General features: G+C 38.9%; 1 protein-coding gene across 4 annotated transcripts in view; it reads right to left on the bottom strand.

Moving 5' to 3' along the window:
- Positions 1–26730, bottom strand: part of LOC136827873 (heat shock 70 kDa protein 14-like) — a 609863-nt gene that overhangs the window by 81845 nt on the left and 501288 nt on the right. The gene's annotated exons all lie outside the window — the stretch shown is intronic.

The following is a 26730-nucleotide window of genomic DNA, read 5'->3' as shown; positions in this document are numbered from 1 at the left end:
TGTTCTCCTTCCCTGGAAAAGGATTTGCAGCCCCTCTAGCCTTCTCTTGAGATTGTCTTGCTTTGAAGATTTTCCTCTGTTCTCCTTTCCTGGAAAAGGATTTGCAGCCCTCTAGCCTTTTCTCTTGAGATTGTCTTGCTTTTGAAGATTTTCCTCTGTTCTCCTTTCCTGGAAAAGGATTTGCAGCCCTCTAGCCTTCTCTTCAGATTGTCTTGCCTCTTTGAAGATTTTCCTCTGTTCTCCTTCCCTGGAAAAGGATTTGCAGCCCTCTAGCCTTCTCTTGAGATTGTCTTGCTTTGAAGATTTCCCTCTGTTCTCCTTCTCCTGAAAAGGATTTGCAGCCCTCTAGCCTTCTCTTTTCAGATTGTCTTGCCTTGTTCTGATAAAGATTTTCCTCTGTTCTCCTTCTCCTGGAAAGGATTTGCAGCCCTCTAGCCTTCTCTTGAGATTGTCTTGTTTAAAGATTTTCCTCTGTTCTCCTTCCCCTGGAAAAGGATTTGCAGCCCTCTAGCCTTCTCTTCAGATTGTCTTGCTTTGAAGATTTTCCTCTGTTCTCCTTCTCCTGGAAAAGGATTTGCAGCCCTCTAGCCTTCTCTTGAGATTGTCTTGCTTTGAAGATTTTCCTCTGTTCTCCTTTCCCTCTATTCTCCTCTAGCCTTCTCTTGAGATTGTCTTGCTTTAAGATTTTCCTCTAGTTCTCCTTTCCCTCAAAAGATTTGCAGCCCTCTAGCCTTCTCTTCAGATTGTCTTGCTTTGAAGATTTTCCTCTGTTCTCCTTCCCCTGGAAAATGTTGCAGCCCTCTAGCCTTTTCTCTTGAGATTGTCTTGCTTTGAAGATTTTCCTCTGTTCTCCTTTCTCCTGGAAAAGGATTTGCAGCCCCTCTAGCCTTCTCTTCAGATTGTCTTGCTTTGAAGATTTTCCTCTGTTCTCTTTCCCTCTATTCTCATTTCAGCCCCTCTAGCCTTCTCTTAGATTGTCTTGCTTTGAAGATTTTCCTTTTCTCCTTCCCTGGAAAATGCTCCTTCCCTCTAGCCTTCTCTTCAGATTGTCTTGTTTAAATGCTCCTTCCCTGTTCTCCTTTCCTCAACAGTACTGCATAAATCTAGCCTTCTCTTCAAATTGTCTTCCTTGAAGATTCTCCTCTGTTCTCTTTCCCTGGAAATGATTTGCAGCTATTCTAGCCTTCTCTTCAGATTGTCTTGCTTTAAAGATTTTCCTCTGTCTCCTTTTTCCTTCAAAAGCTTTGCAGCTCCCAGCCCTCTCTTGAGATTGTTTCTCTCCAACAGTATTTATCTGTTCTCCTTTCCTGAAAAGATTTTCCAGCCTTCTGTGAGATTGTCTTCCCTCTATTTTCCTTTTCTCTTTCAACAGAAAAGGATTTCCTTCCCTCTATTCTTTTCTCTTCAAATTGTCTTGTTTAAATGATTTCCCTCTGTTCTCATTTTCTGAAAGGATTTTCTGTCTGCCTTCTCCTTTCTTCTTTGAAGATTTTCCTTGTTCTCCATCTACTGAAAATCATTTTTTCCTCTATTCTTCCTTTTCTCTTGAGATTGTCTTGCTTTTGAAGATTTTCCTCTATTCTCCTTTCTCCTCCAAAGGACTTTGCAGCTCCTCTAGCCTCTATTCTGAGATTGTCTTGCTTTAAAGATTTTCCTCTATTCTCTTTTCTCCTCATCAGTACTGTTTAAATGCTCCCAGCTTCTATTCTTTTTCTTCCATCTGCTTTGAAGATTTTCCTCTATTCTCCTTTCTCCCATCTGACTTTCCACCACTCTTGAGATTTCTTTCTTTTATTTCCATTTCTCCTTTGATAAATTCTCTTTCTTCCATTTGAAGATTTTCCTCTGTTCTCTTCTTCCATCTGGACTTTGCTCCTTTCCTCATAGTCTCCTTTCTCCCATCTGTACTGTTTAAAATTTTCTTCTGTTCTCTTTTCTCCATCTGACTCCACCCACTCTTCCTTCTCTTTCTATTCTCTTTTTTCCACAATTCTTCATATAAATCTTCCTTCCATCTGATTTCACCCTTTAGCCTTAACAGTACTTGAGATTTTCCTTGACTTTCCTCTATTGTCCTTTTCTCTTTCTTCCATCTGACTTTAAACCCTCCTTCATATTCTATTCTCCTTTTTAAACCCAGTACCGTATATTGCTCCTTCCTTCCATTCTCCTTTGCAGCCACTGTATAATGCTTTGAGATTTCTTCCATCTGATTCTCCACTTTCTCCTCTTACTCCATGGAAAACTTTTCCTCATTCTTCCTTTTCTCTTCCACAGTACTTTATAAATGCACTTTCCTCTATTCTCTTTTTTCTCCTCAACACCCACTGCTATAAATTCTCCTTTCCTCTGTGTCCTTTTCTCACTCTTCATATTCTGTATAATTCATCTGACTTTCCACTTTTCTTCTTTTCTCTCCTTTCCATCTGAAAAGGATTTCCTCCCCTTTCCATATTCTCATTTTCTTCCATCTTGTACTTTGAACCCATTTTCTCTATTCTCTTTTCTTCCACAGTACTTTCCACCCACTCCTCTATTCTCCTTTTCTTCCATTGACTGTATACCCATCCTTCATCTATTTCTCTTCTTCCAAAAGGACTTTGCAGCCCTCCTTTCCTCTATTCTCTTTCTTCCATCTGACAGTCCACCCACTCTTCATATTCCCTTCTTCCATCTGATTCTCCTTTTCTCTTCATATTTGTCCATCTGACTTTATATTCACTTCCCTCTATTCTCCTTTTCTGACTCAACAGTACTCTATAAATTCTCCTTCTTCCATCTTACTTCTCCTTTTCCTCTGTTCAACAGTACTTATAAATGACTTTTCCCTCTCTCTTTCAACCCTTGTTTAATTCCATCTTCCTTTCCAAGATTTTCCTCTTTCTCTCCTCCTTCCCAAAGGATTTGCACCCCTCTAGCCTTCTCTTTTCTTCCATCTTGCTTTAAAGATTTTCTCTATTCTCCTTTCTTCCATACTGATTTCCAGCCCTCTCTTCTATTGAGATTTCTCTTGTACTTTATAAATGCTTTTCCTCTATTCTCCTTCTTCCTGATCTGATTTCCAGCCCTCAGCCTTCTCTTCATATTCTCCTTTGAAGATTTTCCTCTGTTCTCCTTTCTCCATCTGACTTTGCAGCCTCAGCCTTCTCTTCATATTCTCTTGCTTCCATCTGATTTTCCTCTGTTCCTTCTCCTGGAAAAGGTTGCAGCCCTCCAGCCTTCTCTTCAGATTCTCTTTCTGAGATTTTCCTCTGTTCTCCTTCCTGGAATCTTCTTTGCAGCCCTCTAGCCTTCTCTTCAGATTGTCTTGCTTTGAAGATTTTCCTCTGTTCTCCTTTCCCTGGATTTGCAGCCTCAGCTCTTCTCTTGAGATTGTCTTGCTTTGAAGATTTTCCTCTGTTCTCCTTTCCCTGGAAAAGATTTGCAGCCCTCTAGCCTTTCTCTTCAGATTGTCTTGCTTTGAAGATTTTCCTCTGTTCTCCTTTCCTTTCTTCCATTTGCAGCCCTCTAGCCTTCTCTTAATATTCTCTTGCTTCCAAAGACTTTCCTCTGTTCTCCTTTCCTGGAAAAGGATTTGCAGCCCTCTAGCCTTCTCTTCATATTCTCTTGCTTTTGAAGATTTTCCTCTGTTCTCCTTTCCTGGAAAAGGATTTGCAGCCCTCTAGCCTTCTCTTCATATTGTCTTGCTTTGAAAGATTTTCCTCTGTTCTCCTTCTCCTGAAAAGGATTTGCAGCCCTCTAGCCTTCTCTTGAGATTCTCTTGCTTTGAAAGATTTTCCTTCTCCTGGAACCCATTTCATATTCTCTTTCAGATTGTCTGGACTTGAAGATTTTTTCATATTCTCCTTTCCTCCATCTGGATTTGCAGCCCTCTAGCCTTCTCTTGAGATTGTCTTGCTTTGAAGATTTTCCTCTGTTCTCCTTTCTCCTGGAAAACTTTGCAGCCCTCTAGCCTTCTCTTGAGATTGTCTTGCTTTGAAGATTTTCCTCTGTTCTCCTTTCCTGGAAAGGATTTGCAGCCCTCTAGCCTTCTCTTGAGATTGTCTTGCTTTGAAGATTTTCCTCTGTTCTCCTTCTCTGGAAAAAGGACTTTGCAGCCCCCTCTTCAGATTCTCTTCTTTGAAGATTTTCTCTGTTCTCCTTTCCTGGAAAAGATTTTCCATTCTGTTGAAGATTTTCTCTTTCTCCTTTCCAAAAGGATTTGCAGCCCTCTCAGCCTTCTCTTCTTCCATTGTCTTGCTTTGAAGATTTTCCTCTGTTCTCCTTTCCTGGAAAGGATTTGCAGCCCTCTAGCCTTCTATTCTCTTCTCTTGCATTTGAGATTGTCTTCATATTCCTTCTTTGAAAAGACTTTCCAGCCCTTTTCTTCCTCTTGTCCATTTTCTCTGTTCTTTCCTGGAAAAGGATTTGCAGCCCTCTAGCCTTCTCTTGAGATTGTCTTGCTTTCCAAAGATTTTCCTCTGTTCTCCTTCTCCCTGGAAAAGGATTTGCAGCCCTCTAGCCTTCTCTTCAGATTGTCTTGCTTTGAAGATTTTCCTCTGTTCTCCTTTCCTGGAAAAATTTGCAGCCCTCTAGCCTTCTCTTCATATTGTCTTGCTTTAAGATTTCCTCTGTTCTCCTTTCCTGGAAAAGGATTTTCAGCCATCTGACTTTCTCTTCTTCAGATTGTCTTGCTTTGAAGATTTTCCTCTGTTCTCCTTTCCTTCCAAAGGGATTTGCAGCCCTCTAGCCTTCTCTTCATCTGACTTGTCTCTTCATATTCTTTTGAAGATTTCCTCTGTTCTCCTTTCCTGGAAACTTTTTGCAGCCCTCTATTTCTTTCTTCCATTGACTTTTCCACCCATTCTTCTAGTTCTCCTTCTCCCTGGAAGGATTTGCAGCCTCTTCATTCTCTTCTTCCATCTTTGAAGATTTTTCTCTGTTCTCCTTTCCTCCAAAGGATTTGCACCCTCTAGCCTTCTCTTGAGATTGTCTTGCTTTGAAGATTTTCCTCTGTTCTCCTTCATCTGGAAAAAGGATTTGCAGCCTCTAACAGCCTTTCTTGAGATTGTCTTGCTTGAGATTTTCCTCTGTTCTCCTTCCCTGGAAAAGGATTTGCAGCCCCTCAAACCTTTTACTGTCAGATTGTTCTGCTTGAATGACCTCTAGTTCTCCTTTCCTTGGATTTGCAGCCCTCTAGCCTTCTCTTCAATTGTCTTGCTTTTAAGATTTTCCTCTGTTCTCCTTTCCCTGGAAAAGGATTGCAGCCCTTAGCCTTCTCTTGATAATTGTCTTGCTTTTGAAAGATTTTCCTCTGTTCTCCTTTCCTGGAAAGTGGTTTGCAGCCCTCTAGCCTTCTCTTTAAGATTGTCTTTGCTTTTTGTAAGATTTCCTCTGTTCTCCCTTTGGGAATCATTTCATTTGCAGCCCTCTGCGTTATCTTGAGATTGTCTTGTCTTTGAAGATTTTCCTCTGTTCTCCTTTCCTGGAAAAAGGATTTGCATATATTTAGGGTTATTCAAAACTTCTTTCTTGAAGATTGTCTTGTTTCAGGAAAAAAACATCAAAAAGCTAGTGATCATTTTCCTCTAACCTTTCTTTAGGGTCCCTTTAAACTGGCGTTTCCTCTGTTCTAGTCTCCTGGGATTTGCAAGCCCTCTAGCCTTCTCTTCAGAATGTCTTGAGATTTTCCTCTGTTCTCCTTCTCCTGGAATTTTCCTGCCTTCTCTTAAAATGATTCCCTGGATTTTTAGTTCTCCTTCTCCTGGAAGGAGTTTGCAGCCCTCTAGCCTTCTCTTGAGATTGTCTTGCTTTGAAGATTTTCCTCTGTTCTCCTTTTCCTGGAAAAGGATTTGCAGCCCTCTAGCCTTCTCTTGATATTCTCTTTGCTTTGAAGATTTTCTCTGTTCTCCTTCTCCTGGAAAAGTTTGCAGCCCTCTAGCCTTCTGTTCAGATTGTCTTGCTTTGAAGATTTCCTCTGTTCTCCTTCTCCTGAAAGGATTTGCAGCCACTCTGCCTTCTATTCATATTCTCTTGCTTTGAAGATTTTCCTCATTCTCCTTCTCCTGGAAAAGTTTGCAGCCCTCCTTCTCTTCAGATTGTATTGCTTTGATAGATTTTCCTCTATTCTCCTTCTCCTGAAATATCAAATGCTCCTTCCTCTATTCTTTTCTCCTCAGTGCTGTATAATGTCTTGCTTTATAAATGCTCCTTCCTCTAGTCCTTTTCTCCTATAAATTTCTCCCAACAGTACTGTATAAATGCTCCTTCCTCTATACTCCTTTTCTTCTTGAGATTTCCCTCTCCTCCATCAACAGTACTTCCTCCTTCCCTATTTCTCCCTCAACAGTACTGTATAAATGCCTCCTTCCCTCAATGTACTTTTTGTATAAATGCTCCTTCCCTCTATTCTCTTTTCTTCAACTATTGCACCCTCTTTTCTCCTCAACTGGTATAAATGTCAACAGTGCTGTATAAATGCTCCTTCCCTCTGTTCTCCTTTTCTCTCAACAGTACTGTATCAAATGTTCCTTCCTCTATTCTCTTTTCTCCTCAGTACTACTTATAAATGCTCCTTCTCCTCTATTCTCCTTTCTTTCCAACAGTACTGTATAATGCTCCTTCCTCTATTCTCCTTTTCTCCTCAACAGTACTATAAATGCTCCTTCCTCTATTCTCCTTTTCTCCTCAACAGCTGTATAAATGCTCCTTCCCTCTATTCTCCTTTTTCAACAATTACTGTATAAATGCTCCTTCCTCTATTCTCCTTTTCTCCTCAACAGTACTGTATAAATGCTCATTTTCTCTACAACAGTACTGTATAAAATGCTCCTTCCATATTCTCTCAACAGTACTGTATAAATGCTCCTTTCCTCTATTCTCCTTTCTCCTCAACAGTACTGTATAAATGCTCCTTCCCTCTATTCTCCTTTTCTCCTCAACATGCATAAAATGCTTTTCCTCTATTCTCCTTTTTCTCCTCAACAGTACTGTATAAATGCTCCTTCCCTCTATTCTCCTTTTCTCTTGCTGTATAAATATTCCTTCCCTCTATTCTCATTTTGTCCCTCAACAGTACTGTATAAATGCTTCCTTCCTCTATTCTCATTTTCTCCTCAACAAGTAAATGCTCCTTTCTCTATCAACAGTGCTGTATAAATGCTTCTTCCCTCTATTCTCCTTTTTCTCCTCAACAGTACTGTATAATGCTCCTTCCCTCTATTCTCCTTTTCTCCTCAACAGTACTGTATAATGCTCCTTTCCTCTATTCTCCTTTTCTCCTCAACAGTACTGTATAATGCTCCTTCCCTATTATCAAACAGTACTGTATAACTGTATAAATGCTCCTTCCCTCTATTCTCATTTTCTCAACAGTACTGTATAAATGCTCCTTCCCTCTATTCTCCTTTTCTCCTCAACAGTACTGTATAAATGCTCCTTCCCTCTATTCTCTTTTCTCCTCAACAGTACTGTATAAATGCTCCTTCCCTCTATTCTCCTTTTCTCTCAACAGTACTGTATAAATGCTCCTTCCCTCTATTCTCCTTTTCTCCTCAACAGTACTGTATAAATGCTCCTTCCTCTATTCTCCTTTTCTCCTCAACATTGCTGTATAAATGCTCCTTCCCCTATTCTCTTTTTCTCCTCAACAGTACTGTAAATGCTCCTTTCCCCTATTCTCCCTTTTCTCCTCAACAGTACTGTATAATGCTCTTCCTCTATTCTCTTTTCTCCCTCAACAGTACTGTATAATGCTCCTTCCCTCTATTCTCTTTTCTCCTCAACAGTACTGTATAAATGCTCCTTCCCTCTATTCTCCTTTTCTCCTCAACAGTACTGTATAAATGCTCCTTCCCTCTATTCTCCTTTTCTCCTCAACAGTACTGTATAAATGCTCCTTCCCTCTATTCTCTTTTCTCCTCAACAGTACTGTATAAATGCTCCTTTCCTCTATTCTCCTTTTCTCCTCAACAGTACTGTATAAATGCTCATTTCCTCTATTCTCCTTTTCTCCTCAACAGTGCTGCATAAATGCTCCTTCCCTCTATTCTCCTTTTCTCCTCAACATTGTATAATGTCCCTTCCCTCTATTCTCCTTTTCTCCTCAACAGTACTGTATAATGCTCCTTCCCTCTATTCTCCTTTTCTCCTCAACAGTACTGTATAAATGCTCCTTCCCTCTATTCTCCTTTTCTCCTCAAACTGTATAAATGCTCCTTTCCTCTATTCTCCTTTTCTCCTCAACAGTACTGTATAAATGCTCCTTCCCTCTATTCTCCTTTTCTCCTCAACAGTACTGTATAATGCTCCTTCCCTCTATTCTCCTTTTCTCCTTCTCCTTCCTTCTATTCAACATTCTATTCTCCCCTCACTCTCCTTTTCTCCTCAACAGTACTGTATAAATGCTCTTTCCTCTATTCTCCTTTTCTCCTCAACAGTACTGTATAAAATGCTCCTTTTTCTTCAACAGTCTATTCTCCTTTTCTCCTCAACAGTACTGTATAAATGCTCCTTCCCTCTATTCTCCTTTTCTCCTCAACAGTACTGTATAAATGCTCCTTTCCCTCTATTCTCCTTTTCTCCTCAACAGTACTGTATAAATGCTCCTTCCTCTATTCTCCTTTTCTCCTCAACAGTACTGTATAAATGCTCCTTCCTCTATATAATCTCTTCTTTTTCTCTCAACAGTACTGTATAAATGCTCCTTCCCTCTATTCTCCTTTTCTCCTCAACAGTACTGTATAATGCTCCTTCCTCTATTCTCCTTTTCTCCTCAACAGTACTGTATAAATGCTCCTTCCCTCTATTCTCATTTTTCTCCTCAACAGTACTGTATAAATGCTCCTTTCCTCTATTCTCCTTTTCTCCTCAACAGTACTGTATAAATGCTCCTTCCCTCTATTCTCCTTTTCTCTCAACAGTACTGTATAAATGCTCCTTCCTCTATTCTCCTTTTCTCCTCAACAGTACTGTATAAATGCTCCTTTCCTCTATTCTCCTTTTCTCCTCAACAGTACTGTATAAATGCTCCTTCCCTCTATTCTCCTTTTCTCCTCAACAGTACTGTATAAATGCTCCTTCCCTCTATTCTCCTCAACAGTACTGTATAAATGCTCCTTCCCTCTATTCTCCTTTTCTCCTCAACAGTACTGTATAAATGCTCCTTCCCTCTATTCTCCTTTTCTCCTCAACAGTACTGTATAAATGCTCCTTTCCTCTATTCTCCTTTTCTCCTCAACAGTACTGTATAAATGCTCCTTCCCTCTATTCTCCTTTTCTCCTCAACAGTACTGTATAAATGCTCCTTTCCTCTATTCTCCTTTTCTCCTCAACAGTACTGTATAAATGCTCCTTCCCTCTATAAATGCTCCTTTTTCTCCTTTTCTCCTCAACAGTACTGTATAAATGCTCCTTCCCTCTATTCTCCTTTTCTCTCAACAGTACTGTATAAATGCTCTTCCCTCTATTCTCCTTTTCTCCTCAACAGTACTGTATAAATGCTCCTTCCCTCTATTCTCCTTTTCTCCTCAACAGTACTGTATAAATGCTCCTTCCCTCTATTCTCCTTTTCTCCTCAACAGTACTGTATAAATGCTCCTTCCCCTCTATTCTCCTTTTCTCCTCAACAGTACTGTATAAATGCTCCTTCCTCTATTCTCCTTTTCTCCTCAACAGTACTGTATAAATGCTCCTTCCCTCTATTCTCCTTTTCTCCTCAACAGTACTGTATAAATGCTCCTTCCCTCTATTCTCCTTTTCTCCTCCAACAGTACTGTATAAATTCTCCTTCCCTCTATTCTCCTTTTCTCCTCAACAGTACTGTATAAATGCTCCTTCCTCTATTCTCCTTTTCTCCTCAACAGTACTGTATAAATGCTCCTTTCCTCTATTCTCCTTTTCTCCTCAACAGTACTGTATAAATGCTCCTTCCCTCTATTCTCCTTTTCTCCTCAACAGTACTGTATAAATGCTCCTTCCCTCTATTCTCCTTTTCTCTCAACAGTACTGTATAAATGCTCCTTCCTCTATTCTCCTTTTCTCCTCAACAGTATTCTCCCTTTTCTCCTCAACATAAATGCTCCTTCCCTATATTCTCCTTTTTCTCCTCAACAGTACTGTATAAATGCTCCTTCCCTCTATTCTCCTTTTCTCCTCAACAGTACTGTATAAATGCTCCTTCCCTCTATTCTCCTTTTCTCCTCAACAGTACTGTATAAATGCTCCTTCCCTCTATTCTCATTTTCTCCTCAACAGTACTGTATAAATGCTCCTTTCCTCTATTCTCCTTTTCTCCTCAACAGTACTGTATAAATGCTCCTTCCCTCTATTCTCCTTTTCTCCTCAACAGTACTGTATAATGCTCCTTCCCTCTATTCTCCTTTTCTCCTCAACAGTACTGTATAAATGCTCCTTCCCTCTATTCTCCTTTTCTCCTCAACAGTACTGTATAAATGCTCCTTCCTCTATTCTCCTTTTCTCCTCAACAGTACTGTATAAATGCTCCTTCCCTCTATTCTCCTTTTCTCCTCAACAGTACTGTATAAATGCTCCTTCCCTCTATTCTCCTTTTTCTCCTCAACAGTACTGTATAAATGCTCCTTCCCTCTATTCTCCTTTTCTCCTCAACAGTACTGTATAAATGCTCCTTCCCTCTATTCTCCTTTTCTCCTCAACAGTACTGTATAAATGCTCCTTCCCTCTATTCTCCTTTTCTCCTCAACAGTACTGTATAAATGCTCCTTCCTCTATTCTCCTTTTCTCCTCAACAGTACTGTATAAATGCTCCTTTCCTCTATTCTCCTTTTCTCCTCAACAGTACTGTATAAATGCTCCTTTCCTCTATTCTCCTTTTCTCCTCAACAGTACTGTATAAATGCTCCTTTCCTCTATTCTCCTTTTCTCCTCAACAGTACTGTATAATGCTCCTTCCTCTATTCTCATTTTCTCTCAACAGTACTGTATAAATTCTCCTTTTCCTCTATTCTCCTTTTCTCCTCCTCAACAGTACTGTATAAATGCTCCTTTCCTCTATTCTCCTTTTCTCCTCAACAGTACTGTATAAATGCTCCTTCCCTCTATTCTCCTTTTCTCCTCAACAGTACTGTATAAATGCTCCTTCCCTCTATTCTCCTTTTCTCCTCAACAGTACTGTATAAATGCTCCTTCCCTCTAGTCTCCTTTTCTCCTCAACAGTACTGTATAATGCTCCTTTCCTCTATTCTCATTTTCTCCTCAACAGTACTGTATAAATGCTCCTTTCCTCTATTCTCCTTTTCTCCTCAACAGTACTGTATAAATGCTCCTTCCCTCTATCCTCCTTTTCTCCTCAACAGTACTGTATAATGCTCCTTCCCTCTATTCTCCTTTTCTCCTCAACAGTACTGTATAAATGCTCCTTCCTCTATTCTCCTTTTCTCTCAACAGTACTGTAAATGCTATTCTCCTTTTCTCCTCAACAGTACTGTATAAATGCTCCTTTCCTCTATTCTCCTTTTCTCCTCAACAGTACTGTATAAATGCTCCTTTCCTCTATTCTCCTTTTTCCTCAACTCTGTATAAATGCTCCTTCCTCTATTCTCCTTTTCTCCTCAACAGTACTGTATAAAAGCTTCTTCCTCTATTCTCCTTTCTCCTCAACAGTACTGTATAAATGCTCCTTCCCCATTCTCCTTTTCTCCCCAACAGTACTGTATAAATGCTCCTTCCTCATTCTCTCTTTTCTCCAACAGTACTGTATAAAATGCCTCCTCTCATATATCATTTTCTTCTCAACAGTACTGTATAATGCTCCTTCCTATTCTCATTTTTTCCTAACAGCAATTGTATAATTGCCCTTTCTCTATTCCTCCTTTTCTCCTCAACAGTACTGGCAATGCTCCTTCCTCTTATTCTCATTTTCTCTCCTCAACAGAACTGTATAAATGCTACTTTCCCTCTCATTCTCTCTCCTTTCTCCTCATACAACAGTACTGCATAAATGCTCCTTTCCCCATTCTCCTTTTCTCCTCAACAGTAATTGTATAAATGCTCTCCTCTATTCTCCTTTCTCTCCTCAACAGTACCAAAAGTAAATGCTCCTTTCCCATTTTCTCCTCACATACTGTATAAATGCTCCTTCCCCATTCCTTCCTTTCTCCTCAACAGTACTGTATATAAATGTCCCTTCCTCTATTCTCCAACAGCACTGTATAAATGTCCTTCCTCTATTCCCATTCTTTCTCCTCAACAGTACTGTATAAATGCTCCTTCCCTCTATTCCCTTATTTTCCCCATTGTGCAATTGTATAAATGCTCCTTTCCTCATTCTCCTCTCCCATAGCAATTGTAAAGTAAATGCTCCTTCCTATATTCTTTTCTCCTCTGTACTAAAATGCTCCTTCCTCTATTCCTCCCTCTCTATTCTCCTTTTCTCCTCAACAGTACTGTATAAATGTCCTTCCTCTATTCTCCTCCAGTATTGTATAATGCTCCTTCCCTCTATTCTCTTTTCTCCTCAACAGTACTGTATAAATCTTCCCTCTATTCTCCTTTTCTCCTCAACAGTACTGTATAATGCTCCCCTCCCTCTATTCTCTCCTTTTCTCCTTTTCTCAACAGTACTGTATAAATCTCCTTCCCTCTATTCTCCTTTTCTCCTCAACAGTGCTGTATAAATGCTCCTTCCCTCTATTCTCCTTTTTACTCAACAGTACTGTATAAATGCTCCTTCCTCTATTCTCCTTTTCTCCTCAACAGTACTGTATAAATGCTCCTTCCCTCTATTCTCCTTTTCTCCCCAACAGCACTGTATAAATGCTCCTTCCTTCTCATACTCCTTTTCTCCTCAGTACTTTCTTCCCTCTATTCTCCTTTTCTCTCAATTACTGTATAAATGCTCCTTTTTCCCTCTATTCTCCTTTTCCTCAACAGTACTGTATAAATGCTCCTTCCCTCTATCTTCCTCTCTCCTTTTCTCCCTCAACAGTACTGTATAAATGCTCCTTCCCTCTATTCTTTTCTCCTCAACAGTACTGTGTATAAATCTCCTTTTCTCTTCCTCTATTCTCCTTTTTCTCCTTTTCTGCTCAGCAGTACTGTATAAATCCTCTTTTCCTCTATTCTCTCCTTTTCTTCTCAACAGTGCTGTATAAATGCTCTTTTCCTCTATTCTCCTTTTCTCCTCAACAGTACTGTATAAATGTATAAATGCTCCTTCCAGTACTATTCTCCTCTATTCTCCCCAACAGTACTGTATAAATGCTCCTTTCCTTTTCTCTATTCTCCTTTTCTCCTCAACAGTACTGTATAAATGCTCCTTCCCTCTATTCTCCTTTTCTCCTCAACAAGTACTGTATAAATGTTCCTTCCTCTATTCTCCTTTTTCTCTCAACAGTACTGTATAAATGCTCCTTCCCTCTATTCTCCTTTTCTCCTCAACAGTACTGTATAAATGCTCCTTCCTATTCTCCCTTTTCTCCTCAACAGTACTGTATAATGCTCCTTCCTTCTATTCTTTTCTCCTCAACAGTACTGTATAAATGCTCCTTTCCTCTATTCTCCTTTCTCCTCAACAGTACTGTATAAATGCTCCTTCCTCTATTCTCCTTTTTCCTCAACAATTGCTGTATAAATGCTCCTTCCTCTATTCTCCATTTTCTCCTCAGTACTTGTATAAATGTACAGTACTGTACCAAATGCTCCTTCCCTCTATTCTCTTTTTCTCCTCAACAGTACTGTATAAATGCTCCTTCCTCTATTCTCCTTTTCTCCTCAACAGTACTGTATAATGCTCCTTCCCTCTATTCTCCTTTTCTCCTCAACAGTACTGTATAATGTTCCTTCCCTCTATTCTCCTTTTTCTCCTCAACAGTACTGTATAAATGCTCCTTCCCTCTATTCTCCTTTCTCCTCAACTACTGTATAAATGCTCCTTCCTCTATTCTCCTTTTCTCCTCAACAGTACTGTATAAATGCTCCTTCCTCTTCCCTCTATTCTCCTTTTCTCTCAACAGTACTGTATAATGCTCCTTCCCTCTATTCTCCTTTCTTCTCAACAGTACTGTATAAATGCTCCTTCCCTCTATTCTCCTTTTCTCCTCAACAGTACTGTATAAATGCTCCTTCCCTCTATTCTCCTTTTTTCTCCTCAACAGTACTGTATAATGCTCCTTCCTCTATTCTCCTTTTCTCCTCAACAGTACTGTATAAATGCTCCTTTCCTCTATTCTCCTTTTCTCCTCAACAGTACTGTATAAATGCTCCTTTCCTCTATTCTCCTTTTCTCCTCAACAGTTGCTGTATAAATGCTCCTTCCCTCTATTCTCATTTTTCTCCTCAACAGTACTGTATAAATGCTCCTTCCCTCTATTCTCCTTTTCTCCTCAACAGTACTGTATAAATGCTCCTTCCCTCTATTCTCCTTTTCTCCTCAACAGTACTGTATAAATGCTCCTTCCTATTCTCCTTTTCTCCTCAACAGTACTGTATAAATGCTCCTTCCCTCTATTCTCCTTTTCTCCTCAACAGTACTGTATAAATGCTCCTTTCCTCTATTCTCCTTTTCTCCTCAACAGTACTGTATAAATGCTCCTTTCCTCTATTCTCCTTTTCTCCTCAACAGTACTGTATAAATGCTCCTTCCCTCTATTCTCCTTTTCTCCTCAACAGTACTGTATAATGCTCCTTCCCTCTATTCTCATTTTCTCCTCAACAGTACTGTATAAATGCTCCTTCCCTCTATTCTCCTTTTCTCCTCAACAGTACTGTATAAATGCTCCTTTCCTCTATTCTCCTTTTCTCCTCAACAGTACTGTATAAATGCTATATTCTCCTTTTTCTCCTCAATGCTCCTCCTTCCTCTATTCTCCTTTTCTCCTCAACAGTACTGTATAATGCTCCTTCCCTCTATTCTCCTTTTCTCCTCAACAGTACTGTATAAATGCTCCTTCCCTCTATTCTCCTTTTCTCCTCAACAGTACTGTATAAATGCTCCTTCCCTCTATTCTCCTTTTCTCCTCAACAGTACTGTATAATGCTCCTTCCTCTATTCTCCTTTTCTCCTCAACAGTACTGTATAATGCTCCTTCCCTCTATTCTCATTTTCTCCTCAACAGTACTGTATAAATGCTCCTTCCCTCTATTCTCCTTTTCTCCTCAACAGTACTGTATAATGCTCCTTCCCTCTATTCTCCTTTTCTCCTCAACAGTACTGTATAAATGCTCCTTCCCTCTATTCTCCTTTTCTCCTCAACAGTACTGTATAAATGCTCCTTCCCTCTATTCTCCTTTTCTCCTCAACAGTACTGTATAATGCTCCTTCCCTCTATTCTCCTTTTCTCCTCAACAGTACTGTATAAATGCTCCTTCCCTCTATTCTCCTTTTCTCCTCAACAGTACTGTATAAATTCTTCCTCTTCCCTCTATTCTCTAGTCTCCTTTTTTCTCCTCAACAGTACTGTATAAATGCTCCTTCCCTCTATTTCCTTTTCTCCTCAACAGTACTGTATAAATTCTCCTTTTCCTTTTCTCCTCAACAGTACTGTATAAATGCTCCTTCCCTCTATTCTCCTTTTCTCCTCAACAGTACTGTATAAATGCTCCTTCCCTCTATTCTCCTTTTCTCCTCAACAGTACTGTATAAATGCTCCTTCCCTCTATTCTCCTTTTCTCCTCAACAGTACTGTATAAATGCTCCTTCCCTCTATTCTCCTTTTCTCCTCAACAGTACTGTATAAATGCTCCTTCCCTCTATTCTCCTTTTCTCCTCAACAGTACTGTATAAATGCTCCTTCCCTCTATTCTCCTTTTCTCCTCAACAGTACTGTATAAATGCTCCTTCCCCTCTTATTCTCCTTTTCTCCTCAACAGTACTGTATAAATGCTCCTTCCCTCTATTCTCCTTTTCTCTCAACAGTACTGTATAATGCTCCTTTCCTCTATTCTCCTTTTCTCCTCAACAGTACTGTATAAATGCTCCTTCCCTCTATTCTCCTTTTCTCCTCAACAGTACTGTATAAATGCTCCCCTCTATTCTCCTTTTCTCCTCAACAGTACTGTATAAATGCTCCTTCCTCTATTCTCCTTTTCTCCTCAACAGTACTGTATAAATGCTCCTTCCCTCTATTCTCCTTTTCTCCTCAACAGTACTGTATAAATGCTCCTTCCCTCTATTCTCCTTTTCTCCTCAACAGTACTGTATAATGCTCCTTCCCTCTATAAATGCTCCTTCCCTCTATTCTCCTTTTCTCCTCAACAGTACTGTATAAATGCTCCTTCCCTCTATCTCTCCTTTTCTCCTCAACAGTACTGTATAAATGCTCCTTCCCTCTATTCTCCTTTTCTCCTCAACAGTACTGTATAAATGCTCCTTTCCCTCTATTCTCCTTTTCTCCTCAACAGTACTGTATAAATGCTCCTTCCCTCTATTCTCCTTTTCTCCTCAACAGTACTGTATAAATGCTCCTTCCCTCTTCTCCTTTTTCTCCTCAACAGTACTGTATAAATGCTCCTTCCCTCTATTCTCATTTTTCCTCAACAGTCTAAAATGCTCCTTCCCTCTTTCTCTCCTCAACAGTACTGTATAAATGCTCCTTTCCTCTATTCTCCTTTTTCTCCTCAACAGTACTGTATAAATGCTCCTTCCCTCTATTCTCCTTTTCTCCTCAACAGTACTGTATAAATGCTCCTTCCCTCTATTCTCCTTTTCTCCTCAACAGTACTGTATAAAAATCCTTCCCTCTATTCTCCCTTTCTCCTCAACCTCTGTATAAATGCTCCTTCCTCTATTCTCCTTTTTCTCCTCAACAGTACTGTATAAATGCTCCTTCCCTCTATTCTCCTTTTCTCCTCAACAGTACTGTATAAATGCTCCTTCCCTCTATTCTCCTTTTCTCTCAACAGTACTGTATAAATGCTCCTTCCCCTCTAGTCTCCTTTTCTCCTCAACAGTGCTGTATAATGCTCCTTCCTCTATTCTCCTTTTCTCCTCAACAGTACTGTATAAATGCTCCCTTCCCTCTATTCTCCTTTTCTCCTCAACAGTACTGTATAAATGCTCCTTCCCTCTATTCTCCTTTTCTCCTCAACAGTACTGTATAAATGCTCCTTCCCTCTATTCTCCTTTTCTTCAACTACTGTATATTCTTCCCTCTATTTTTTTCTCCTCAACAGTACTGTATAAATGCTCCTTCCCTCTATTCTCCTTTTCTCCTCAACAGTACTGTATAATGCTCCTTCCCTCTATTCTCCTTTTCTCCTCAACAGTACTGTATAAATGCTCCTTCCCTCTATTCTCCTTTTCTCCTCAACAGTACTGTATAAATGCTCCTTCCTCTATTCTCCTTTTCTCCTCAACAGTACTGTATAAATGCTCCTTCCTCTATTCTCCTTTTCTCCTCAACAGTACTGTATAAATGCTCCTTCCTCTATTCTCCTTTTCTCCTCAACAGTACTGTATAAATGCTCCTTCCCTCTATTCTCCTTTTCTCCTCAACAGTACTGTATAAATGCTCCTTCCTCTATTCTCCTTTTCTCCTCAACAGTACTGTATAAATGCTCCTTCCTCTATTCTCCTTTTTCTCAACAGTACTGTATAAATGCTCCTTTCCTCTATTCTTTTCTCCTCAACAGTACTGTATAAATGCTCCTTCCCTCTATTCTCCTTTTCTCCTCAACAGTACTGTATAAATGCTCCTTCCCTCTATTCTCCTTTTCTCCTCAACAGTACTGTATAAATGCTCCTTCCCTCTATTCTCCTTTTCTCCTCAACAGTACTGTATAAATGCTCCTTCCTCTATTCTCCTTTTCTCCTCAACAGTACTGTATAAATGCTCCTTCCTCTATTCTCCTTTTCTCCTCAACAGTACTGTATAAATGCTCCTTCCTCTATTCTCCCTCTCTCAACAGTACTGTATAAATTCCTTCCCCTATTCTCCTTTTCTCCTCAACAGTACTGTATAAATGCTCCTTCCCTCTATTCTCCTTTTCTCCTCAACAGTACTGTATAAATGCTCCTTCCTCTATTCTCTTTTCTCTCAACAGTACTGTATAAATTCCTTCCCTCTATTCTCCTTTTCTCCTCAACAGTACTGTATAAATGCTCCTTCCCTCTATTCTCTTTTCTCCTCCAACAGTACTGTATAAATTCCTTCCCTCTATTCTTTTCTCCTCAACAGTACTGTATAAATATTCTCCTTTTCTCCTCAACAGTACTGTATAAATGCTCCTTCCTCTATTCTCTTTTCTCCTCAACAGTACTGTATAAATGCTCCTTCCCCTCTATTCTCCTTTTCTCCTCAACAGTACTGTATAATGCTCCTTCCCTCTATTCTCCTTTTCTCCTCAACAGTACTGTATAAATGCTCCTTTCCTCTATTCTCATTTTTCTCCTCAACAGTACTGTATAAATGCTCCTTCCCTCTATTCTCCTTTTCTCTCAACAGTACTGTATAAATGCTCCTTTCCTCTATTCTCCTTTTCTCTTTTCTCCTCAACAGTACTGTATAAATATTCTCCTTCCAGTACTGTATAAATTCTCCTTTTCTCTTTTCTCAACAGTACTGTATAATGCTCCTTGCTATTCTCCTTTTTCTCCTCCTACTGTATAAATGCTCCTTTCTATTCTCCTTTTCTCCTCAACAGTACTGTATAAATGCTCCTTCCCTCTATTCTCCTTTTCTCCTCAACAGTACTGTATAAATGCTCCTTCCCTCTATTCTCCTTTTCTCCTCAACAGTACTGTATAAATGCCCCTTCCCTCTATTCTCCTTTTCTCCTCAACAGTACTGTATAAATGCTCCTTCCCTCTAGTCTCCTTTTCTCCTCAACAGTACTGTATAAATGCCCCTTCCCTCTATTCTCCTTTTCTCCTCAACAGTACTGTATAAATGCTCCTTCCCTATATTCTCCTTTTCTCCTCAACAGTACTGTATAAATGCTCCTTCCCTCTATTCTCCTTTTCTCCTCAACAGTACTGTATAAATGCTCCTTTCCTCTATTCTCCTTCCTCTATTCTCCTTTTCTCCTCAACAGTACTGTATAAATGCTCCTTCCCTCTATTCTCCTTTTCTCCTCAACAGTACTGTATAAATGCTCCTTCCCTCTATTCTCTTTCTCCTCAACAGTACTGTATAAATGCTCCTTCCTCTATTCTCCTTTTCTCTCAACAGTACTGTATAAATGCTCCTTCCCTCTATTCTCCTTTTCTCCTCAACAGTACTGTATAAATGCTCCTTCCTCTATTCTCCTTTTCTCCTCAACAGTACTGTATAAATGCTCCTTTCCTCTATTCTCCTTTTCTCCTCAACAGTACTGTATAAATGCTCCTTCCCTCTATTCTCCTTTTCTCCTCATCAGTACTGTATAAATGCTCCTTCCCTCTATTCTCATTTTCTCCTCAACAGTACTGTATAAATGCCCCTTCCCTCTGTATAACTGTATAAATGCTCCTTCCTCTATTCTCCTTTTCTCCTCAACAGTACTGTATAAATGCTCCTTCCCTCTATTCTCCTTTTCTCCTCAACAGTACTGTATAAATGCTCCTTCCCTCTATTCTCCTTTTCTCCTCAACAGTACTGTATAAATGCTCCCCTCCCTCTATTCTCCTTTTCTCCTCAACAGTACTGTATAAATATTCTCATTTTTCCTCTAAATTCTCCTTTTCTCCTCAACAGTACTGTATAAATGCTCCCTTCCCTCTATTCTCATTTTCTCCTCAACAGTACTGTATAAATGCTCCTTCCCTCTATTCTCCTTTTCTCCTCAACAGTACTGTATAAATGCTCCTTCCCTCTATTCTCCTTTTCTCCTCAACAGTACTGTATAAATGCTCCTTCCTCTATTCTCCTTTTCTCCTCAACAGTACTGTATAAATGCTCCTTCCCTCTATTCTCCTTTTCTCCTCAACAGTACTGTATAAATGCTCCTTTCCTCTATTCTCCTTTTCTCCTCAACAGTACTGTATAAATGCTCCTTCCCTCTATTCTCCTTTTCTCCTCAACAGTACTGTATAATGCTCCTTCCCTCTATTCTCCTTTTCTCCTCAACAGTACTGTATAAATGCTCCTTCCCTCTATTCTCTTTTCTCCTCAACAGTACTGTATAAATGCTCCTTCCCTCTCCTTTTTCCTCCAGTACTGTATAAATGCTCCTTTCCTCTATTTCTCCTTTTCTCCTCAACAGTACTGTATAAATGCTCCTTTCTCCTCCTCTATGCTCCTTTCTCCATTTTCTCCTCAACAGTACTGTATAAATGCTCCTTTCCTCTATTCTCCTTTTCTCCTCAACAGTACTGTATAAATGCTCCTTTCCTCTATTCTCCTTTTCTCCTCAACAGTACTGTATAAATGCTCCTTCCCTCTATTCTCCTTTTCTCCTCAACAGTACTGTATAAATGCTCCTTCCTCTATTCTCCTTTTCTCCTCAACAGTACTGTATAAATGCTCCTTCCCTCTATTCTCCTCAGTACTGTATAATGCTCCTTCCTCTATTCTCTCCTCAACAGTACTGTATAAATGCTCCTTCCTCTATTCTCCTTTTCTCCTCAACAGTACTGTATAAATGCTCCTTCCCTCTATTCTCTTTTCTCCTCAACAGTACTGTATAAATGCTCCTTCCCTCTATTCTCCTTTTCTCCTCAACAGTACTGTATAAATGCTCCTTCCCTCTATTCTCCTTTTCTCCTCAACAGTACTGTATAAATGCTCCTTCCTCTATTCTCCTTTTCTCCTCAACAGTACTGTATAAATGCTCCTTCCCTCTATTCTCCTTTTCTCCTCAACAGTACTGTATAAATGCTCCTTCCCTCTATTCTCCTTTTCTCCTCAACAGTACTGTATAAATGCTCCTTCCTCTATTCTCCTTTTCTCCTCAACTTCTCAACAGTACTGTATCTCCTTCCTTTTCTCCTCAACAGTACTGTATAAATGCTCCTTCCCTCTATTCTCCTTTTCTCCTCAACAGTACTGTATAAATGCTCCTTCCTTTCTCTATTCTCCTTTTCTCCTCAACAGTACTGTATAAATGCTCCTTCCCTCTATTCTCCTTTTCTCCTCAACAGTACTGTATAAATGCTCCCTTCCCTCTATTCTCCTTTTTCTCCTCAACAGTACTGTATAAATGCTCCCTTCCTCTATTCTCCTTTTCTTCAACAGTACTGTATAAATGCTCCTTTCCTCTATTCTCCTTTTCTCCTCAACAGTACTGTATAAATGCTCCTTTCCTCTATTCTCCTTTTCTCCTCAACAGTACTGTATAAATGCTCCTTCCCTCTATTCTCCTTTTCTCCTCAACAATTACTGTATTAATGCTCCTTCCCTCTATCAACAGTACTGTATAAATGCTCCTTCCCTCTATTCTCCTTTTCTCCTCAACAGTACTGTATAAATGCTCCTTCCCTCTATTCTCCTTTTCTCCTCAACAGTACTGTATAAATGCTCCTTTCCTCTATTCTCCTTTTCTCCTCAACAGTACTGTATAAATGCTCCTTCCCTCTATTCTCCTTTTCTCCTCAACAGTACTGTATAAAATTCTCCTTTTCTCCCCAGTACTGTATGCTCCTTCCCTCTATTCTCCTTTTCTCCTCAACAGTACTGTATAAATGCTCCTTTCCTCTATTCTCCTTTTCTCCTCAACAGTACTGTATAAATGCTCCCTTCCCTCTATTCTTTTCTCCTCAAAACCTGTATAAATGCTCCTTCCCTCTATTCTCCTTTTCTCCTCAACAGTACTGTATAAATGCTCCTTTTCCTCTATTCTCCTTTTTCTCCTCAAAAGTACTGTATAAATGCTCCTTCCCTCTATTCTCCTTTTCTCCTCAACAGTACTGTATAAATGCTCCTTCCCTCTATTCTCCTTTTCTCCTCAACAGTACTGTATAAATGCTCCTTCCTCAGTCCTCTTTCTCCTCAACAGTACTGTATAAAACAAACTAACAGTACTGTATAAATGCTCCTTCCTCTATTCTCCTTTTCTCTCAACAGTACTGTATAAATGCTCCTTCCTCTATTCTCCTTTTCTCCTCAAATCAGTACTGTATAAATGCTCCTTCCCTCTATTCTCCTTTTTCTCAACAGTACTGTATAAATGCTTCCCTCTATTCTCCTTTTCTTCAACAGTACTGTATAAAATTCTCCTTTTCTCCTCAACAGTACTGTATAAATGCTCCTTCCCTCTATTCTCCTTTTCTCCTCAACAGTACTGTATAAATGCTCCTTTCCTCTATTCTCCTTTTCTCCTCAACAGTACTGTATAAATGCTCCTTCCCTCTATTCTCCTTTTCTCCTCAACAGTACTGTATAAATGCTCCTTCCCTCTATTCTCCTTTTCTCCTCAACAGTACTGTATAAATGCTCCTTCCCTCTATTCTCATTTTCTCCTCAACAGTACTGTATAAATGCTCCTTCCCTCTATTCTCCTCAACAGTACTGTATAAATGCTCCTTTCCTCTATTCTCCTTTTCTCCTCAACAGTACTGTATAAATGCTCCTTTCCTCTATTCTCTTTTTTACCATGCTGATAAATGCTCCCTTCCTCTATTCTCCTTTTCTCCTCAACAGTACTGTATAAATGCTCCTTTCCTCTATTCTCCTTTTCTCTCAACAGTACTGTATAAATGCTCCTTCCTCTATTCTCCTTTTTCTCCTCAACAGTACTGTATAAATGCTCCTTCCCTCTATTCTCCTTTTCTCCTCAACAGTACTGTATAATGCTCCTTCCCTCTATTTAATCCTTTTCTCCTCAACAGTACTGTATAAATGCTCCTTCCCTCTCTTCTTTTCTCCTCAATCACATTTACTGTATAAATGCTCCTTCCTCTATTCTCCTTTTCTCCTCAACAGTACTGTATAAATGCTCCTTTCCTCTATTCTCCTTTTCTCCTCAACAGTACTGTATAAATGCTCCTTCCCTCTATTCTCCTTTTCTCCTCAACAGTACTGTATAAATGCTCCTTTATCTATTCTCATTTTCTCCTCAACAGTACTGTATAAATGCTCCTTTCCTAGTTCTCCTTTTTCCTCAACAGTACTGTATAAATGCTCCTTTCCTCTATTCTCCTTTTCTCCTGACAGTAATGGGTAAATGCTCCTTTCCTCTATTCTCCTTTTCTCCTCAACAGTATTTTCTCCTCAACAGTACTGTATAAATGCTGTTAATACATTTTTTTCTCTCAGTACTGTATAAATGGCCTTTCCTCTATTCTCCGTCGAGCAAGAGTATAAACAATTCTCCTTTTCTCCTCAACAGGACTGTATAAATGCTCCTTTCCTCTATTCTTCTTTTCTCCTCAACAGTACTGTATAAATGCTCCTTTCCTCTATTCTCCTTTTCTTCAACAGTACTGTATAAATGCTCCTTTCCTCATTCTCCTTTTAACAAACAACTGTATAAATGCTCACTTCCCTACTATTCTCCTTTTCTCACATACAGTGTATAATGCCCCTTATCTATTCTACTTTTTTGTATGTATAAATGCTCCTTTCCTCTATTCTCCTTTTCTCCTCAACATTGTATAACATATGCTCCTCGAAATTCGATCCTCTCTACCTTTTTCTCCTCAACAGTACTGTATAAATGCTAAAACCTTCCCTCTATTCTCCTTTTCTACAAGTACTTATAAATGCTCCTTTACTTTTCTCCTTTCAAATCAACACAAACTGTATAAATGCTCCTTCCCTCTATTCTCCTTTTCTCCTCAACAGTACTGTATAAATGCTCCTTCCTCTATTTTACTGTATAAATGCTCCTTTCCTCTATTCTCCTTTTCTCCTCAACATGTTGCCCTTCCATCTATTCTCCTTTTCTATATAATAAATGCAAGCTCTATTCTCCTTATCTCCAATAATTATTGTATCTCCTAATTCTTCAACATTACTGTATAAATGACTTTTGATAATTCTACAAACAGAACTATAAAAATTTTATTCTCCTTTTCTATCAACAGTACTGTATAAATGCTCCTTCCCTCTATTCTCTTTTCCCTCAACGTATAAATCTTTCCTCTATGTCCTTAAACCTCAACAGTACTGTATAAATGCTCCTTCCCTCATTCTCCTTTTCTCCTCAACAGTATTGTATAAATGCTCCTTTCCTCTATTCTCCTTTTCTCCTCAACATTACTGCAGTGTTTAAATCCTATTTTTGCATATTCTCCTTTTCTCCTCAGCCCCTCTATTCTCCTTTTCTCCTCAACAGTCTGTATAAATACACTCCTTCCCTCTATTCTCCTCAACAGTACTGTATAAATGCTCTTTCCTCATTGTCCTTTTTTCAAAACTGTATGCTTTAATTTCAACAGTATTGTATAAATTGTTTTATTCTCCTTTTTTCAACAGTACTGTATAAATGCTCCTTCCCTCTATTCTCCTTTTCTCATCAACAGTACTGTATAAATGCTTTTCCTCTATTCCAAGTCATCTGTGTGCAGTATTTCTTTGTTTATTTTTTGAAATGCTATGATCTTTTATTTTTCAGTTTCTATATCACTGTGCTTTTCTTCTGTACAGTTCTAGTTAGTGTAAATGAATCTCTAGATACCTTTTTTATATGGGGGCAAGGTTATTATTTTTGTTATATGAAGTGCACTTTTTTAAGTCAAAATATAACTAAAATACGTCCAGTACTGTAAGTTGTGAAAATTAATTGATCTATTATTGTGAGAACACAAATACGGTTTTAATAATAGATGATGATGGCTGTTTCACAGGGGGTGTTTGTTTTGTGCAAAGTATAAACAAAAATTCAAGATTCCGTTTCTTTGCTATTTTCACTTGGTTTCATCAAAATACATGCAGCTTTACATATTTATGATCTGAATTTTATTGGCATAAAAATAACAGTAATGTGTTCTTTCATGCCCAGTAGTTTTGATTAAAATACCTTCTCTCCAATTTTAATTATGGTCGAGTTTCATCCATGTTGCCAATGCACGATAATTTACAGTATAGTCATTAGCAGCTTGAACACTGTTTTCTCAGCTTCAGCTACAACTTGCAGCTTAAATTTAGCAGCATATATTTTTTCCTTGATCTTTGCCGATCTTTTATCCATACCGAATAAGGGTATAATCACGTTTATGCAAAAATATATCAGTCCCTATTCTACTTAACGTCATTTGAGCTATAACCGTTAACGGATTAATTGTTTATTATAATAGATGATGATGGCGATGTTTTGAAATACCAGGTAAACTTATTGGCTGTTGTTATCTGATTTGGTTATCGCAAAAACAACAGTTTCAATCGGTCAGTTGTTTATGGCTGCTACAACGCATTTACGCAAGAGTATAACGTTACTAATAATACTTTTATCATTCTCGGAAATTGTTTACTTTTTAACTAAAAGACAGGATAAAGAGCTGGAGGAAAAGAACCTGGTCTATTGTAATTTGGTCTCTCTCATTGCCTGTGCCTGCGTGAAATTTAAAAATATTTTATAAAAATATTGCCATATCAGTATTAATTGCTTACCCCATTGCAAAATTGAATTATCATAAGGTGAATTATCAAAACTCAAGCATTACCAGAGTAATTTAATAGTTTTATCACAAAAAGTGCATTTAGTCATGAAAATGAGATGAAAAAACAATAATTATTGAATATTTCTCAGTGAAAAATACAGTGAATGGGCGAATTTTCAGCAAATAATGAGTATATATGTTCCATAGAGAAATCCACGAATAGGTGATTCCGCAAATCGTGAGACCGCGAATACGGGGGGTTTACTGTATCGCAAAGATAAAGTGTCCATTTCTGTCACGTCCCCAATAGAGGAACCTACGTCTTAGATTTTCATGCTGGGAGAGTCAACCAGCAAATGTCTCACAGTAGGGGCACAATATAGTCATTACAGAATGGAGGATTTCTGCCTGACATCAAGAACCCTTGCTGAGTCTTGTATGTCTGATCCTTAGCCTGCACAATATTGTTTCTTGTCTCCCTGGCATATAGGTATATGGCCAAGAAGACACTGATGGTGTGATACTGAGCATTTTTTTATCTGTTGCAATTTTTCCCAGAGGGACTGCCAAAGGTTTTGAATTTTCTGATCTACTATACGATACACATCCTCATATAGTGATAAGCATTTTCTGGGTTCTGGGGAGGTGACTGCTGACTTAGCAAGTTGGTCAGCTTGCTTGTTCCCAAGAACCCCGACATGGGAAAGCACCCAAAAAAATTTACTTCTTTACCTCTTCTTATCACTAAAAGCAGCCATTCCAGTATCTCTAAAATCAATGGGTTTAAAGAGTTACAAGATTCTAAGGATGAAGAACACCTCTCGAGTCACAATTTATAGTAAAACTATTTCCAAACAGCAATTATTAATGTGAATATAGCTACTTTAAACTCAAAAATCTACGCAAGGCCAGTCATGCAAGCAGGCTGGAGTGTGAGAGGTGTTACAATTGCACACTCAGGGGCCATAAGCTCTGCATATTGGTCGTCATAACAGCAACATGTGCATCTATATTCAAATTTTGTTAACATGTCCCTATTTTACAATTTATGGCAAATTCTCAGAATCTCAAGAGGTTGAAAAATGGATGACACTAAAATCATCATCAGAATCTTAAACGGTTAATGGAATATGAAGACTGTATCCATGAGACTTGCAAAATAAGTACAAAAATGTCTGGAACACAATCACAACTACTACAAAGAGAATGAGACAACTAAATTTATTTTATGTATCTAAAAGCTGTTCCGGGTATAAATCCTACATAAAGTTTCCCAATATACATGACAGTCTGAGACATAACTGTAAACTTTCCCATTT

Source organism: Macrobrachium rosenbergii, chromosome 42 (genome assembly GCF_040412425.1).
Source record: "Macrobrachium rosenbergii isolate ZJJX-2024 chromosome 42, ASM4041242v1, whole genome shotgun sequence".
Classification (NCBI taxonomy): Eukaryota; Metazoa; Arthropoda; class Malacostraca; order Decapoda; family Palaemonidae; genus Macrobrachium; species Macrobrachium rosenbergii.
Note: the sequence above shows the minus strand (reverse complement) of the source record. Positions and strands in the feature narration are given on the sequence as shown.